Raw genomic sequence first — 17,095 nt, 5'->3', positions numbered from 1 at the left:
TCTCGTCTCAACATCTGCTGCACGCCCTTCACGTGACATCGTCCTTTCTCCGGGGATGCTGGATCACCTGATGAGTATCGTAGCTCCTACACCTGGGAACCAGGAGTAGGACATTCAATCCGTCGATGAGAAACCACGACGATGCCGGAGGGACTCAGCAGGCCTGGCAGCATCCGTGGAGAAAAGCAGGCGGTCAACGTTTCAGGTCAGGACTGAAGATAGGAATGTCCTGTACAATTGGTGAGCTCCCACTGGATCCAATGGGATCCAACCTTCCAGAGCAGCCTACCACGCGGAACCTTATCAAAGGCCTTACTGAAGTCCATGTAGACCACATCTACTGCCCCACCCTCATCAACCTTCTTGGTTACAGAGAGTCACACAGCACAGAAACAGGCCCTTTGGCCCAACCGGTCCATTCCACTTAAACCTGTGTGGAAGCAACCACTTAAACAACAGCTGAATCCACTCCAGGTCTTCCAAGCTTACCTCCCAATCCAGGTGGATCCGCTCCAGGTCTTCCAAGTCTGTTCACTGGCAATCACTTACCTACCAGTCCAGGTGAATCTGCTCCAGGTCTTCGAAGTCTAGCAAGGAGAAGATACTTACCATCCAGTCCAGGGGAATCCACTCCAGGTCCTACAGGTCTGACCCTAAATGATAACTTACCTGGTGGCTGCACTTCAAGGACGAAGAGCTGCCGCCATGTATCTCGGAAACGTGGCAAGAGGGCTGGGCTGAAGGTGAGGCTGAAACAACGTGGATACAAGACCCCCCTCCCCAGCATACTTCTAGCTAACATCCAGTCCATTGAGAACAGAGTTGATGAACTAAGGGCAAGATTGACCTACCAAAGAGAACTGAGGGACTGTTGTGTACTACGTCTCACTGAAACGTGGCTCACACCTGCCTCACCTGACTGTGCTGTTCAACCTGACGGCTTCTCGATTCATCGAATGGACCGTACAGCGTCCTCAGGCAAAGTTAAAGGCGGAGGGGTCTGCTTCTGAATCAATAACTTGAGGTGCTAGGACATGACGGTCCTGGCGAGCTCCTGCTCACCCAGCCTGGAATATCTAACGGTGAAGCATTGACCATTCTATCTGCCAAGGGAGTTCGCTTCAGCTATCCTGATGGCAGTCTACACCCCACCACAGATGGACATGAAGCCTGCACTCAATGAGCTGTACTCCGTGGTCAACAACCTTGAGACAGGATACCCTGAGGCCCTCTTCATCATCGCAGGGGACTTCAATCAGGCCAACCTGAAGAGTGTGTTACCAAAATACTACCAGCACATCATCTGCTCCACCAGGGGCACCAACACCCTTGACCACTGCTATACAACCATCAAAGGTGCCTTCTGAGCCACCCCTCGTCCTCACTTTGGGAAATCGGACCATCAGGCAGTGCTCCTCCTCCCTGCATACAAATGGAAACTGAAACAGGAGGATCCGGTACGGAGAGTCGTGCAGTGCTGCTCTGAGGAAACAGATGAGCTCCTACATGACTGCTTTGAGACAGTGGACTGGTCCATGTTCAGAGACTCAGCTGCCAGCCTTGATGAGTATGCCACCACCATCACAGACTTTATCAGCAAGTGTGTGGAGGACTGGGTACCAAAGAGGACAATACGGGTGTTCCCAAATAGGAAACCATGGATGAACCGGGAGATCCACTCCCTACTGAAGGAGAGGACTGCTGCACACAAATCTGGTGATCTTGATCTGTACAAGAAATCGAGGTATGACCTTCGGAAAGCTATCAGGGATGGCAAGAGGCGATACCGACTCAAAATAGAGTCCCTGACCAGCCGCCAGTTATGGCAGAGCTTACATGACATGAGGGCTACAAGACGAAGTCGGGCTGCATAGCTAACAACAGCGCATCCCTTCCAGATGAACCTAACGCATTCTATGCACGTTTTGAACAAAAGGGAAGTGGATTGTCACCATCCACCTTGACAGCCACCAACGCAGCTGAACCTGTGATCACAGCGGAGGACGTAAGATCAGTCTTCTGAAGAGTGAACACGAGGAAAGCATCTGGCCCAGATGGTGTCCCGGGCCGTGTGCTCAGATCTTGTGCTGATCAGCCGGCAGAAGTACTTGCGGACATATTCAAGCTCTCCCTGCTTCAGTCTCAGGTTCCCTCCTGTTTTAAGAAGGCCACTATCATCCCGGTACCAAAGAAAAGCAAGGTAACATGCCTCAATGACTACCAACCAGTGGCTCTGACGTCCACCACCATGAAGTGCTTTGAGAGGTTGGTCATGGCTCGCATCATCTCCAGCCTCCCAGACAACCTGGACCCATTGCAATTTGCCTATCACCAAAACAGGTCTACAGCGGATGCCATCTCCCTGGCCCTACACTCAGCTCTGGAGCATCTGGACAGTAAGGACACCTACGTTAGACTTTTGTTTATTGACTACAGCTCTGCCTTCAATACAATAATTCCAAGCAAGCTTGTCACCAAACTCTGAGACCTAGGACTCAGCACCTCCCTCTGTAACTGGATCCTTGACTTTCTAACAAACAGACCGCAATCAGTGAGGATAGGCAGCAATACCTCCGGCACGATTATTCTCAACACTGGTGTCCCACAAGGCTGTGTCCTCAGCCCTCTACTCTACTCCCGATACACTCATGATTGTGTGGCCAGATTCTGCTCTAACTCCATCTACAAGTTTGCAGATGATACCACCGTTGTCGGCCGTATCTCAAACAGCGATGGGTCGGAGTACAGGAAGGAGATAGAGAGCTTAGTGGAATGGTGTCATGACAACAACCTTTCCCTCAATGTCAACAAAACTAAAGAGCTGGTCACTGACTTCAGGAAAGGGGACGGTGGACATGTGAGGAAGTAAAGGGTTAAAAAATCTGTAACTATACAAATAACTGATGGAAAAATACGTCGCAAGCAAGAGCAGGCAAGCTGCTGACTCATGGGTAGGTGTTAATTACTGTGTCTGGAAACTTGGTTGCAGACCAGTTATGCTGTATGGTTCTATGCTGGACAATAAGGGTGCTGGGTGCAATAAACAGTGAGTGGAAGCTTGTCCTAAACAATGAGGGAGATACCTGTCTTTGAATCTCTTGATTATAGCTCAATTATGTTGGACAATAGGTGCGATGTCTGCCTCTGGATCTCTGAGACCTGACCGAAACTCATGAAGCCGAAATCATTGTGTGCATGACAATATCTGTATAAATTTCAGGTGGGCAGGACCACCTGCGCTGGACTGCTGCTGATTTTGCCAAGTCACTTGCCTGAGATTTTAGACCGACTGCGGTTCTCCAGTCACGTTGAACCTGGACTCTGCACAGACACCAAAGTTCAACCAGTTGGGTTTTTGGAACCTTCTAGAGTCACAGAGTCACACAGCATGGAAACAGGCCCTTCAGCCCAACCAGTCCGTGCCGACCAAGATTCCCATCCGGGCCGGTCCCATCTGCCCGCGTTTGGCCCCATATCCCTCTGAACCTTTCCCATCCACGGACCTGTCCGAGTGTTGTTAATGTCCCTGCCTCACCCACTTCCTCTGGCAGCTCGTTCCATGTACGGACCACCGTCAGGGTGAAGAAGTTGCCCCCAGAGGTTCACACACACTCTCTCTCTCTCTCTCTCACACACACACACACACACACACACACACAGCCATGAACTAGCGTTCACTCACACACACACACACACACACAGCCATGTACTAGTGTTCACTCTCACACACACTCTCACACACACACACAGAGCCATGTACTAGTGTTCACTCACACACCCTCTCTCACACACACACACACGGCCATGAACTAGCATTAAATCACACACACATACACACACACACACACAGCCATGTACTAGTGTTCACTCTCACACACACTCTCACACACACACACACACACACAGCCATGAACTAGCGTTCACTCACACACACTCTCTCTCTCACACACACACACACAGCCATACACCAGCTCTCTCACTCACACACACACACAGCCATACACCAGCTCTCTCTCTCTCTCACACACACACACACAGCCATACACCAGCTCTCTCTCTCTCTCACACATACACACACACACACAGCCATACACCAGCTCTCTCTCTCACTCACACACACACACAGCCATACACCAGCTCTCTCTCTCTCTCTCACACACACACACAGCCATACACCAGCTCTCTCTCTCACACACACACACGCACACAGCATCATACACCAGCTCTCTCTCTCTCACACACACACACAGCCATGCATCAGCTCTCTCTCTCTCCCTCTCACACACACACACACACACAGCCATGTACTAGTGTTCACTCTCACACACACTCTCTCTCACACACACACACACACACACACACAGCATCATGCACCAGCGCTCCCACACACACAAAAGCTTGCATAAACACTACCCTCACTCACACACACACACACACACACACCATCGAGCCCAGCCGCCCGCACTCTCGGTATGCCTTTTCCTTTGAGATATGATCGTAACCTAATGAGGCTTTTAATTTTGTTGTTGTCAAGTAATGCTAAGCTTTTAAGAGGACTGTTTCATAATTCTTTTAAAGTGGATTTCTAAAAATAGTTCAGAACTCGACAGAGCATGAATTCGAGCACAGAAGCTCTTTCCATGTCACCCTGTCAAGTCTTAACAGCGTCGAGATTTCGTGTGCGCTCCCCGTCTAAATCTCACCGGCTTCAGTCCGTGGGCTAAAAAACCGAACCATCTCTCCCTCCCCGTTTTACTCAGAGCCCGGCTCGTCCCGGCCCGGCCCGACCCGGTCCTGCTGCTGCTTGGAACCGATTCGGGGAAGGTTTAACGTGGACACGCCTGAGGTTAGATCGGGTCCAACCCGATCTCGCCAAACTCCCGCGCTGAGATGTCCAGCAATTGAACGGGAGAGATTATAGTTACTTACCGTTTATTCAGTGTACATCAACGTTGATATGTAGCTCGTAGTATGTTTGATTTATACATCTGATGAATTCGTATATCATATCACACATACACGTATCATCAATATTTCACCCGCTTTTATAAACAGCCATATTTATGTGACATGTACATAGAATATTTTATATAAATCTATAAATGTTTTACAGGGATAAATGTATCTGTATCATATGCATACAAAATATTTACAAGCATGACCTGAAAATATATTTTCAATAAATATATTTACGTGGCCATATAAATGTTTTACATGTTATGAATAAATATGTTTAGAAAATTTGTAGATGTGATATACACTTGTATCGCCTGTAAATCGGCTATGGGTAAATATATTTCTTTCATATACAAATCTGATGCAAACAAGTTATCTAATTGTGCTTTGGTTAAATACATTTGTTTCCTCTACAAACCCGATACATACACGTTATCTAATTGTGATTTTAATATAAATATTTGCTTATATACTATGTAGCTGTATATGCAAATATAGATGCATATTATTTAAATGTGTGTAAACAAATATTTAGTTGACGTATTTATTTGAATATGCTAATAAATATAAGATTTCTCTAATTATATTTATTCACCATATAATTCTTATCATATAATTGTGTTTAAATATATTTATAGATTCAGAAATATGAGTAGACATATAAATGTTTCTAGAATGTTAATTTGTCATAAATATTTGTTTAAAGATACTTAAATCACTTGTATGGATTTACATGAAACATATATTACAAATTGGTAAGATAGATTTAAGTTACAAAACAAATATACACAAAGGTTTACCCACTACAGGAACGGGCGTATATAACATGTAACTATCACATTCATATCAATGTATCTTACAGATATCTACATATTATATAAATCTGCTCGTTCCCATAAGTGTGTATTTCACTGGACTTATTTTGTATCACATTCATACTGACTGTCTTACAGATATCTCCATCGTATCTAAATACGCTTCTACCCATAGATGTAGCGTGTAAATATTTTAGTATACAGATGTTGTAACACACTCATGCTGAATGTATCTTACAAATATCTACATATTATCTAAATATGCTTCTTCCCATAAATGTAGAGTTTAAGTATTTTAGTTTACAGATTCATACTGAATGTTTCTTACAAATATCTACATATTCTATAAATCTGCTCGTTCCCATAAATGTAGCGTATATTTCACTGGACTTATTTTGTATCACATTCATACTGAGTGTCTTACAGATATCTCCATCGTATCTAAATACACTTCTTCCCATAAATGTAGCGTGTAAATATTTTAGTATACAGATGTTGTAACACATTCATGCTGACTGTGTCTTACAGATATCTCCATCGTATCTAAATACGCTCGTTCCCATAAATGTAATGTTTAACTATTTGTTAATATTTATATCGATCTTAAATACATATTTAAATATATTTATCTAACCTATGTTTGCATTTGTCTATATTTTATATTGTGTCGTATAAAAATTTATGTGACATATTTAGATCATGGACAGACATTTATTTGCACCGTATATACGCGTTTCTTTTTATATGTGCGGCGTGGATGTTCGGTTTGAACTGAATTACAAGCGACTTTTAAGAGGGGTTTTGCTTCGGACGCGCGGCAGCCTTGTGGGAAATCGCGGAGACCTCCATCTACCCTGGGAGCCGATCAAGAAATCCCATAACCCATTAACTTGTCAGGACCCCCACCAGCCACCCCCCCCCCCCCACCCCCCTACCCCGCGGCCGGGCTGCGGGACAAACGCGAGGAGACTGCGGGATGATTGAAATTCCTTTCAATATTTTATACGCGCGTTTTGGATAAGACGGCGCGCTATCAATCTAACTCGGCCGGCCTCTCGGGTTTCGACAGGACGGACGCTGCTAAATGCTACCAGCGTGCGAGATCCTCTGCTGGTTCGCAAATTAAAATTACATTCTCTTTTTTTTATTTTTTACAAAAACAAATGCCCGCGTTTTGTTCTTTAAGGCGGTGCGTGCGTTGTACGGCTTCATTTGCCTGCGTTCCGCTGCGTTGTGCGGGGCTCCCGCGAACCGCTGCGGATCCCGCCGGGTTTAAGAAATCCTCCGATTTAATTTGCCGGCCAACCCTTCCGCCTCGTCACCCCTGCCGCCGGCTAATCGCCCTCCCCCGTGGCAAGAGGGTTAATTGCCCCGTACGGAATTTATAACATTAACCAGAAGTTTTTCTCCCTTCCCTCCACCACCCCCACCCCACCCCCCGCACCCCCGCAGCACCTTCCCTGCCCCGCCGGCGCCTTCTCACGCCCCGGGTGAGAAGACGGGACGGAGAGTTGGTGGTTTTAGGGAATATTTTTGCCAGGGGTTGCTTTGGGTCCTAGCGGGCAGGTAAACCTCGGCAGGGTGAAAATGAGATGTGCTGAAGAGTCTTGGTGATGCCGAGAAACGAGGGACAGGGGACAGGTACACCACCGGGTGCAGACACTCGTGAGGCACTCACACAAACAGAGGTGTTAATAACACACACACACACACTGACACAATCTCACATAGCGCAGACACACTGAGACACACACAACTGATACACACTCACACTCGCACGTATCACACGCTCACACAAACTCACACACACGCCCACTCTCTTTTTCTCCCTCACACATACACACACACACACTCACAAACATGCACACACTCACATACACTCTCTCTCACACACAGACACTCATAAACATACACACACTCTCACACACTAACTCTCTCACACACACACTTCCTCTCTCTCACACTCACACACACACAATTCCCCTCTCTCTCACACACACTCACACACACACTTCCTCTCTCACACACACTCTCTCACACACACTCATACACACATACAATTCCCCTCTCACACACTTCATCTCTCTCACACTCACACATACAATTCCTCTCTCTCTCACACACACACACACACACTTCCTCTCTCTCACACACACTCTCACACACACACTTTCTCTCACACACACTCTCACACACATACAATTCCCCTCTCACACACTTCATCTCTCTCTCACACCCACACTCTCTCACACACACAATTCCCCTCTCTCTCACACTCTGATACACACTTCCTTTCTCTCACATACACCCTCTCTCACACACACCCCCATATACACACACACGCTTTATCTCTCTCTCTCCCCCCTCACACACAGACACAGACACAGACACAGACACACACACACACACACACACACACACACACAGGTTCGCCAGATTGATTCTAGGGCTGATGGGTCTGTCGCAGACTGTGTTTCCTGGAACCGTGTTTTGAAGGCTGAGAGGGGATCTCGTCAAAATATGTACACACACCACATACACAAGAGTCCAAAACATTTCCATGCAGAACACACACATGCATAAACACAAAAACAGACATACAAAACACACACACGGAACACACACACACACACACACACACAGATTCACCAGACTGATTCTAGGGATGGTGGAACACACATGCAAACAACACACAAAATCACACACAGACACACATACAAGACAAACGCATGTAGAGAAAGCACATACGTCCACCGACACACAACGTACCCACACACACATACTCGCACAAAACATACACATGCACACACACAAACATACAAGATTCACACATACTACACGCCCAAGCAAACTTTAAAAAATTAAAAAGCCATCTCAGAGCTTGTGATAAGGCAAGTCATAAATCTTAAACCTCAAAGATAAATCAAGAAGAATTCTAACAAAGAGAGGAGATGCAGGATTAGTCTGTGAAGTTCCCAAAAGCAACGTGCCTCTGAGTCACATAAACCGTTTTATTTTAATCTCTCCAAAATAAGCGGTTAAAATAAATCTGAAAACAAATTGTTCTCCTCCCCCACCACCCCCCGAGGCGAACCAACCAAGGCTTTTAAAAATTAGAATTCTCCTCGGCGTCGAACAGCAGCAGGGTCACGGAGGCATCATTTTGCAATGAATTGCGAAAGTGTTCTTACATAGAGCAGAGAACAGTGCAGCACAGAACAGGCCCTTCGGCCCACAATGTTGTGCCGACATTGCTAATCCCTCCTACCTACAGAATGCCCAGATCCCTCCATTTTCCTCTCATTCATGTGCCCATCCAAGCCCCTCTTAAAAGCCCCCAATGAATTTGCCCCCACCACCCTATCAGGCAACGCATTGCAGGCATCCACCACTCTCTGAGATAAGAAAACGTCCCCCTCACGTCTGTTCTGAACCTACCCCCCACCCCCTCACTTTAAATGCATGCTCTCTGGTATTGGATCGCCCAATAATGGGGAAAATAGATGCTTGTTCACCCTATCGATACCCTTCATGATGTTATACACCTCCAACAGATCACCCCTCAGCCTCCGCCGTTCCAGAGAAAAGAGCCCAAGTTTGTCCAACCTCTCCCCCTCCCCTCTCTCCTCGTCTCCCTCCCCTCTCTCCCTCCCTCTCATCCTCCCTTCCCCCTCCCACTCCCTCTCCTCCCTCCTCCCCTCTGAGCGCACTGCGGGGAGCGGGAGCGGGATCGGGCCGGATGGACCGAATGTCCGCCCCAGTCCTCCCCAACCCTCTCGCCGTCCCTCCGGTCCCGGGACCCCGGCGGCGGGGTCAGGTTAGGGCAGGGAGCCGTCCCCAAAGGTCCCGTTCAGTTCCATTTAAGCCGGGCGAACCTTGACCTTTGAACACCTGAACCCCCTCCCCTCCCCTCCTCCCCTCCTCCCCTCCCCCTCCCCTCCTCTCCCCTCCTCTCCCCTCCACCACCCTTCCCCTCTTCCCCTCCTCCCCTCCCCTCCTCCCCTGCCCTCCCTCCACCACCCTCCACCACCAACCCCTCCCCTCCCCTCACACCTTCACCCTCCTCACCTCACACCCTCAGCCCCCCTCCACTACCCCCTCCCCTCCCCCCACCACTCCTCCCCTCCCCTACCCCCTCCTCTCCCCTCTACCACCCCCTCCCCTCACCTAACCCCTCCCCTCCCCTCCACCACCCCTCCCATACCCCCTCCCCCTCCTCTCCCGTTTGGGCAGCGCGCCTCCACACCGGCTCACCCCCAACCCGCTGCCCTGCACCGGGGAGATAAATCTCGGCCCGGGGTTAATTCACCCTTCCCAACCTGGGATCTGTTGTGTGTGTGTGTGTGTGTGAGTGAGTGTGTGTGTGTGAGTGAGTGTGTGTGTGAGAGTGTGTGTGTGTGTGTGTGAGTGAGTGTGTGTGTGTGAGTGTGTGTGTGTGTGTGAGTGTGTGTGTGAGTGAGTGTGTGTGAGTGTGTGTGTGAGTGAGTGAGTGTGTGTGTGTGAGTGTGTGTGTGTGTGTGTGAGTGTGTGTGTGTGTGTGTGTGTGAGTGTGTGTGTGTGTGTGTGTGAGAGAGAGAGAGAGAGAGAGAGAGAGAGAGAGAGAGAGAAGTCTCGGCCGCACTCTACCGACTCACGCTGTTAAACGCTGTGCCGCGGTCCAGTTGCAAAGTCGGCGGGCGGCATCCGTCAAAAACAAAAACGGATTTACGTTCGGAAGCTGCCAGTTTGCATGGTTTAGATTGCTCAGTTCAACGCTGGAATAATTGTCCGCAGAACTCTCCAATATGCCTGCCCTGGTAAATATGTAGAAAGGTGCGGGGAGATAAGTGATTCTTGCAATGTGAGCGTCAGATTTTCTGTGTGTGTTTGTACACCTGAGTGTTTGCACATTTCTCTGTTCTCTGTCTGACGATCTATGACGTGCATTTTAAAGAATCTGTATTTTATGGTTGTATGTGCGTGTGTGAAGTATGTATCTGTGCTTCGAGTTAGTTTTGGGTTTAAATATCTGCATGGCCACAGATTTGTGTGTGTACCGTCTGATATGCTTCACCCTTGATCTTAATGTGCGTATAAATATTTAGGTATTCCCTGTGAATACATGGGAATATAAATGCTAAAATGCGTAACTAATAATAGCTGTGTTGTTTTAATATATTGTAAGGTGTGTGTGTGTGTGTGAGAGAGAGAGAGAGAGAGAGAGAGAGAGTGTCCACAGATATATTTCTAAACATCTATAAATGGATAAATATATCTAAAGATGTATAGATGCAGAGATTTTGAATTGTTCTTGTTTATGTGTAATCTATAGGATGTGCATGAAAATATGTCTACATAGATGTTTATATATCTATATATAACATTGAACATACATTGAAACAAAACACATATCTTTCAGTATTGGATGTTCAGTTGTATAAATTAGCACCTGTGCAGAAAAATGTTCACACCCATCTGAGATATTATAGAAAATGAACACACATCTTTTAATATTATATCTAGGATGTGTGTGAATATTTTTCTACACAAATGCTCATTTATACAACTAAACATACAATACTGAAAGGTATGTGTTTTTATTTCTATTTATCTAAGGTGTGAAGATGTTTCTTACAGTTGTTCATCTATACAACTATAATGCCAGCAGGTCTGTATTTGTTTCTATATCCTTAAATTGTGTGACTATTTTCCATATGTACTATTAAATATTAAAAAAGGTGTTGCTTGTATATATCTGTGAGTGCGTGTATATAAATATCTATCCAAAATATGTGTTTCTATTTGTATCTAATTGTGTGTGTGTGTGTGTGTGTGAGTGTGTGTGTGTGTATGTGTGTGAGAGAGTGTGTGTGTGAGAGAGTGTGTGTGAGTGTGTGTGAGTGCATGTGTGTGAGTGTGTATGTGTGTGAGTGTGAGTGTGAGAGTGTGTGTGTGTGAGTGTGTGTGTGTGTGCACACCAACATATGTGTTTGGAGGTGATTACATTCAGATATATTAGAGTACATATGCACATATTTGCAAGGTGTGTGAAAATTTATATAGTTGCTAGGATTATAAAGGTCTTCTTGTATGCAGGAGTGTGTGAGAATATGTGTACCTGAATCACTACCAGGTTTATTATCACTGAGTATGTTGAGAAAGGTGTTGTTCTGTGGCAGCTGCACAGTGCAGGACAGAAAAATCACTACAAGTTATAAAAATCAATAAATAGTGCAAAAGAGGGATGACGAGGCAGTGTTCACGGGTTCACAGACCGTTCAGAGATCTGACGGCGGAGGGGAAGAAGCTGTTCCTGAATCGTTGAGTGTGGGTCTTCAGGCTCCTGTACCTCCTCCTCGATGGTAGTAACGTAATAAAAGTTTAGATTTATAATTAAAGTTCCTGTGTGTGTGTGTGTGTGTGTGTGTGTGTGTGTGTGTGTATGCATGCATGCATGTGTGTGTTCACGTGTATCTGTAAGTGGGTATATAAAATGTTTATATAAGAAACTGCAAAAATGTATTCTTGTTTGTACAAGATGAGATCTCTTTATTAGTCACATGTACATTAAAACACACAGTGCAATGCAACTTCTTGAGTAGAATGTTCTGGGGGCAGCCCGCAAGTGCTGCCACACTTCTGGCGCCAACACAGCATGCCTGCAACTTCCTAACCCGTACGTCTCTGGAACGTGGGAGGGAACCAGAGCACCCGGAGGAAACCTACGCAGACACGTGGGGGGGCGAACGTCTTACAGACAGCGGCCGGATTTGAACCCGGGTCACTGGCACTGTAAAATGTTACGCTAACCACTACACTACCGTGCCTGAAGGTGTGCCTGGTGTAACTGAATGCTTAGATAAATGCACAGGTATTTTATTGCCTGTACATATTTCCAAGTGTGATTTCTATGTGTAAACGCATGATGATATTGATGCCATGTGTGTGTTCTGGTGTGTGTGTGAATATACATCTCTATCTCTGGAGATTTAAATATATAACTGCCCACAGAAGACAGTGGTGGTGGTTGAAGGGACTCATTCGGGCTGGAGGCCTGTGAGTAGTGGTGTTGCGCAGGGATCTGTGCTGGGACCTCTGCTGTGTGTGATGTATATCAGTGACCTGGACGAGTATGTTGATGGGTGGGTTGGTAAGTTTGCAGACGATACCAAGATCGGCAGAGCTGTGAACAGTGTAGAAGATGGGCGATGGACACAGCGTGATATAGATCAGCTGCAGATGTGGGCAGAGAAATGGCAGATGGAGTTTAACCTGGATAAATGTGATGTGTTGCACCTTGGTGGGACCAATGTCAAGAGGCAGTACACTCTAAAGGGCAAGATCCCTAACGGTGTTGAAGAGCAGAGAGACCTTGGGGTGCAAGTCCATGACTCAATGAAAGTGGCCATACAGGTCGACAGGGTGGTTAAGTAGGTTTATGGAATCCTTGCTTTCGTTAATCGAGGTATTGAGTACAGGAGTCAGGAAGTTATGATGCATCTCTATAGAACTGGTTGGGCCACATTTAGAGTATTGCGTGCAATTCTGGTCACCTCACTGTAGGGAGGATGTCGAGGCTTTAGAGAGGGTGCAGAGGAGGTTTACCAGGACGCTGCCTGGATTAGAGGGCATGTGCTGGACAAACTTGGGCTCTTTCCTCTGAAGCGGCGGAGGCTGAGGGGAGATCTGTTGGAAGTGTACAAAATCATGAGGGTGTACAAGCAATATCTTCTCCCCCCCCCCCCCCATTATTGAGCGATCCAATACCAGAGGGCATGCGTTTAAGGTGAGAGGGGGTAGGTTCAGAACAGACATGAGGGGTACGTTTTTTTTACTGAGAGTGTGGTGGATGCCTGGAGTGCGTTGCCTGATAGGGTGGTGGGGGCAAATTCACTGGGGGCTTTTAAGAGGGGCTTGGATGGGCACATGAATGAGAGGAAAATGGAGGGATCTGGGCATTCTGTAGGTAGGAGGGATTAGCTATGTCAGCACAACATTGTGGGCCGCAAGGCCTGTCCTGTGCTGTACTTTTCTATTGGTATTGGAATTGGTTTATTATTGTCACTTGTACCAAGGTACAGTGAAAAACTTGTCTTGCAAACCGATGGTACAGGTCAATTCATTACACAGTGCAGTTACATTGAGTCAGTACAGAGTGCATTGAGGTAGTACAGGTAAAAACAATAACAGTACAGAGTAAAGTGTCCCAGCTACAGAGAAAGTGCAGTGCAATAAGGTGCAAGGTCACAACAAGGTAGATCGTGAGGTCAGAGTCCATCTCATTGTATAAGGAACCGTTCAATAGTCTTATCACAGTGGGGTAGAAGTTGTCCTTAAGTCTGATGGTGACATTGAGGGAAAGGTTCTACGTTCTACATTCTAGGTATATTTGCCCAAGTGTGTGAATATATCTGTGAGGATGTGCAAATTAACACTTCAACCCACGGTAGGTGAACTGAATCTGAGGTCTGCATTGACTGTAAAATATGACATTTTTGTTGGCTGTCCCTGATTTTCACACCCACATTTTTTTTAACAGCTTGCTTCAACTGTCAATCTGTCCTCAAATCAACGGGGCAAAGCATCTCAAAGCACCCTGCCCTCCCAGAGGAGCAGATGCCCAGAAAGAAGCCGCCACTTTCTGTGTAAGTCCAACTCGTTCGTGGAACTAACTGATTTAGGTTTCAATTACTCTGGCAGGAACCCTCAACTAACAACAACTCGCGGGCACTGACTTACAAGATAGACCCAACTCAGCATGGTTTCCTTAAAGGAAAATCCTGCCTGACAAACCTATTGCAATTTTTTGAGGAAATTACAAGCAGGCTGGACAAAGGAGAGTCAGTGGATGTCGTGTATTTGGATTTTCGGGCCTTTGACAAGGTGCCGCACATGAGGCTGCTGAACAAGATAAGAGCCCATGGAATTACAGGGAAGTTACGAGCATGGATAGAGCTTTCGCTGATTGCCAGGAAACAGAGAGTTGGCATAAAGGGATCCCATTCTGGTTGGCTGCCGGTTACCAGTGGTGTTCCGCAGGGGTCCGTGTTGGGGCCGCTTCTTTTTACGTTGTATATCAACGATTTGGATTATGGAATAAATGGCTTTGTGGCTAAGCTTGACGATGATACAAAGATAGGTGGAGGGACAGGTAGTGTTGGGGAAACAGAGAGTCTGCAGAGAGACTTTGGATGGACTAGGAGAATGGGCAAAGAGGTGGCAGATGAAATACAATGTTGGAAAGTGTCTGGTCATGCACCTTGGTAGAAGAAATAAATGGGCAGACTACTATTTAAATGGGGAGAAAATTCAAAATTCAGAGATACAAAGGGACTTGGGAGTCCTGGTGCAGGACACCCTAAAAGTTAAACTGCAGGTTGAGTTGGTGGTGAAGAAAGTGAATGCAATGTCAGCATTCATTTCCAGAGGAATAGAAGAGCAGGGGTGTGATGTTGAGGCTCTATAAGGCATTGGGAAGACCTCACGTGGAGCACTGTGTGCAGTTTTGGGCTCCTTACTGAAGAAAGGATGTGCTGACGTTGGAGAGGGTTCAGAGAAGACTCACCAGAATGATTCCAGGAACGAGAGGGTTAACATATGAGGGACGTTTGATGGCTTTTGGGCTGTACTCCTTGGAGTTCAGAAGAATGAGGGGGGACCTCATAGAAACATTTCGAATGTTAAAAGGCCTGGACAGAGTAGATGTGGCAAAGTTGTTTGCCGTGGTAGGGAAATCTAGTACAAGAGGGCACAGCTTCAGGATTTATGAGGAATAGATAGAGTGGACAGCCAGCGCCTCTTTCCCAGGGCACCAATGCTCAATACAAGAGGGCGTGGGTTTAAAGTAATGAGTGGGAAGTTCACGGGAGATATCAGAGGGAGGTTTTTCACCCAGAGAGTGGTTGGGGTGTGGAATGCACTGCCTGGGGTGGTGGTGGAGGCAGGTACATTGGTCAAATTCAAGAGATTGTTAGATAAGCGCATGGAGGAATTTAAAATAGAGGGATATGTGGGAGGAAGGGGTTAGATCGTCTTAGGTGCGGTTTAAAGGTAGACACAACATGGTGAGCCGAAGGGCCTGTATTGTGCTGTACTGTTCTATGGTCCTATGGTTCTATGGAAGGGCGCCCATTCAGAACAGAGACGCGGAGAAATTTCTCCAGCCAGAGGGCGGTGAATCTGTGGAATTTGTTGCCACGGGTGGCTGTGGAGGCCAAGTCATTGGGTGTGTTTAAGGCAGAGATTGATAGGTATCTGAGTAGCCAGGGCATCAAAGGTTATGGTGGGAAGGCGGGGGAGTGCGGCTAAATGGGAGAATGGATCAGCTCGTGATAGAATGACGGGGCAGACTTGACGGGCCGAATGGCCGACTTCTGCTCTTCTGTCTTATGGTCTTATGGCACTGACTTAGGGTAAGAGGGAAGGGATGTAGACGGCCAAATTGCCTGTGGCCCTCCACCCCCACCCCCCCAACCCCGCCGCCCATCCAGAACCAACCTCCCTCCTCCCTCCTCAACAACACCCACAGGATCTTCACCCCACCCACCGCCCCTCCAGGGGGAGAGATCCAAAGACTCACTTCCCTCCGAGAGGGAGTGAAAGATACGTGTGTCTCCGTTCTGCGCGGAAAGGTCACACAGCACAGAAACAGGCCCTTGAGCCCAACCGGTCCATGCCGACCCAAGATCCCCCTCCAAGCCGGTCCCATTTGCCCGCATTTGGCCCATATCCCTCTGAACCTTTCCTATCCAAGTGTCCTATCCACCTGTCCAAGTTATCTTTCAAATGTTGTTAATGTCCCTGCCTCACCCACTTCCTCTGGCAGCTCGTTCCACGTACAGACCGGCCTCTGGATGAAGAAGTTACCCCTCGGGTCCCCTATTAAATCTCTTTCCCCTCTCACCTTAAACCTGAGCCCTCTAGTTCTTGATTCCCCAACACTGGGGGGGAAAGTGTGCGCATTCACCCTATCAATGCCCCTCGTGGGTTTATACACCTCTGTAAGGTCACCCCTCACGCTCCAAGGAATAAAGTCCCAACCTGCCCAACCTGTCTCCGTGACTCAGTCCCTCGAGTCCTGGCAACATCCTCGTAAATCTCCCTCTGCGCTCTTTCCCAGCTCAATGGCATCTTCCCCACAGCAGGGCGACCAGAACTGAACACAGTTCTCCAAGTGCGGCCTCACCGACGTCCTGTACAACTGCGACATCACCTCCCGACTCCTGTACTCAGTGCCCTGACCGGTGAAGGCCAGCGTGCCGAGCGCCTTCTTCACCGCCCTCTCTACCTGTGACCCCACTTTCAGGGAACTATGAACTTATATTCATAGGTTCCTCTGTTCCACA

Source organism: Pristis pectinata, chromosome X (assembly GCF_009764475.1).
Source record: "Pristis pectinata isolate sPriPec2 chromosome X, sPriPec2.1.pri, whole genome shotgun sequence".
Lineage (NCBI taxonomy): Eukaryota > Metazoa > Chordata > Chondrichthyes > Rhinopristiformes > Pristidae > Pristis > Pristis pectinata.
Note: the sequence above shows the minus strand (reverse complement) of the source record.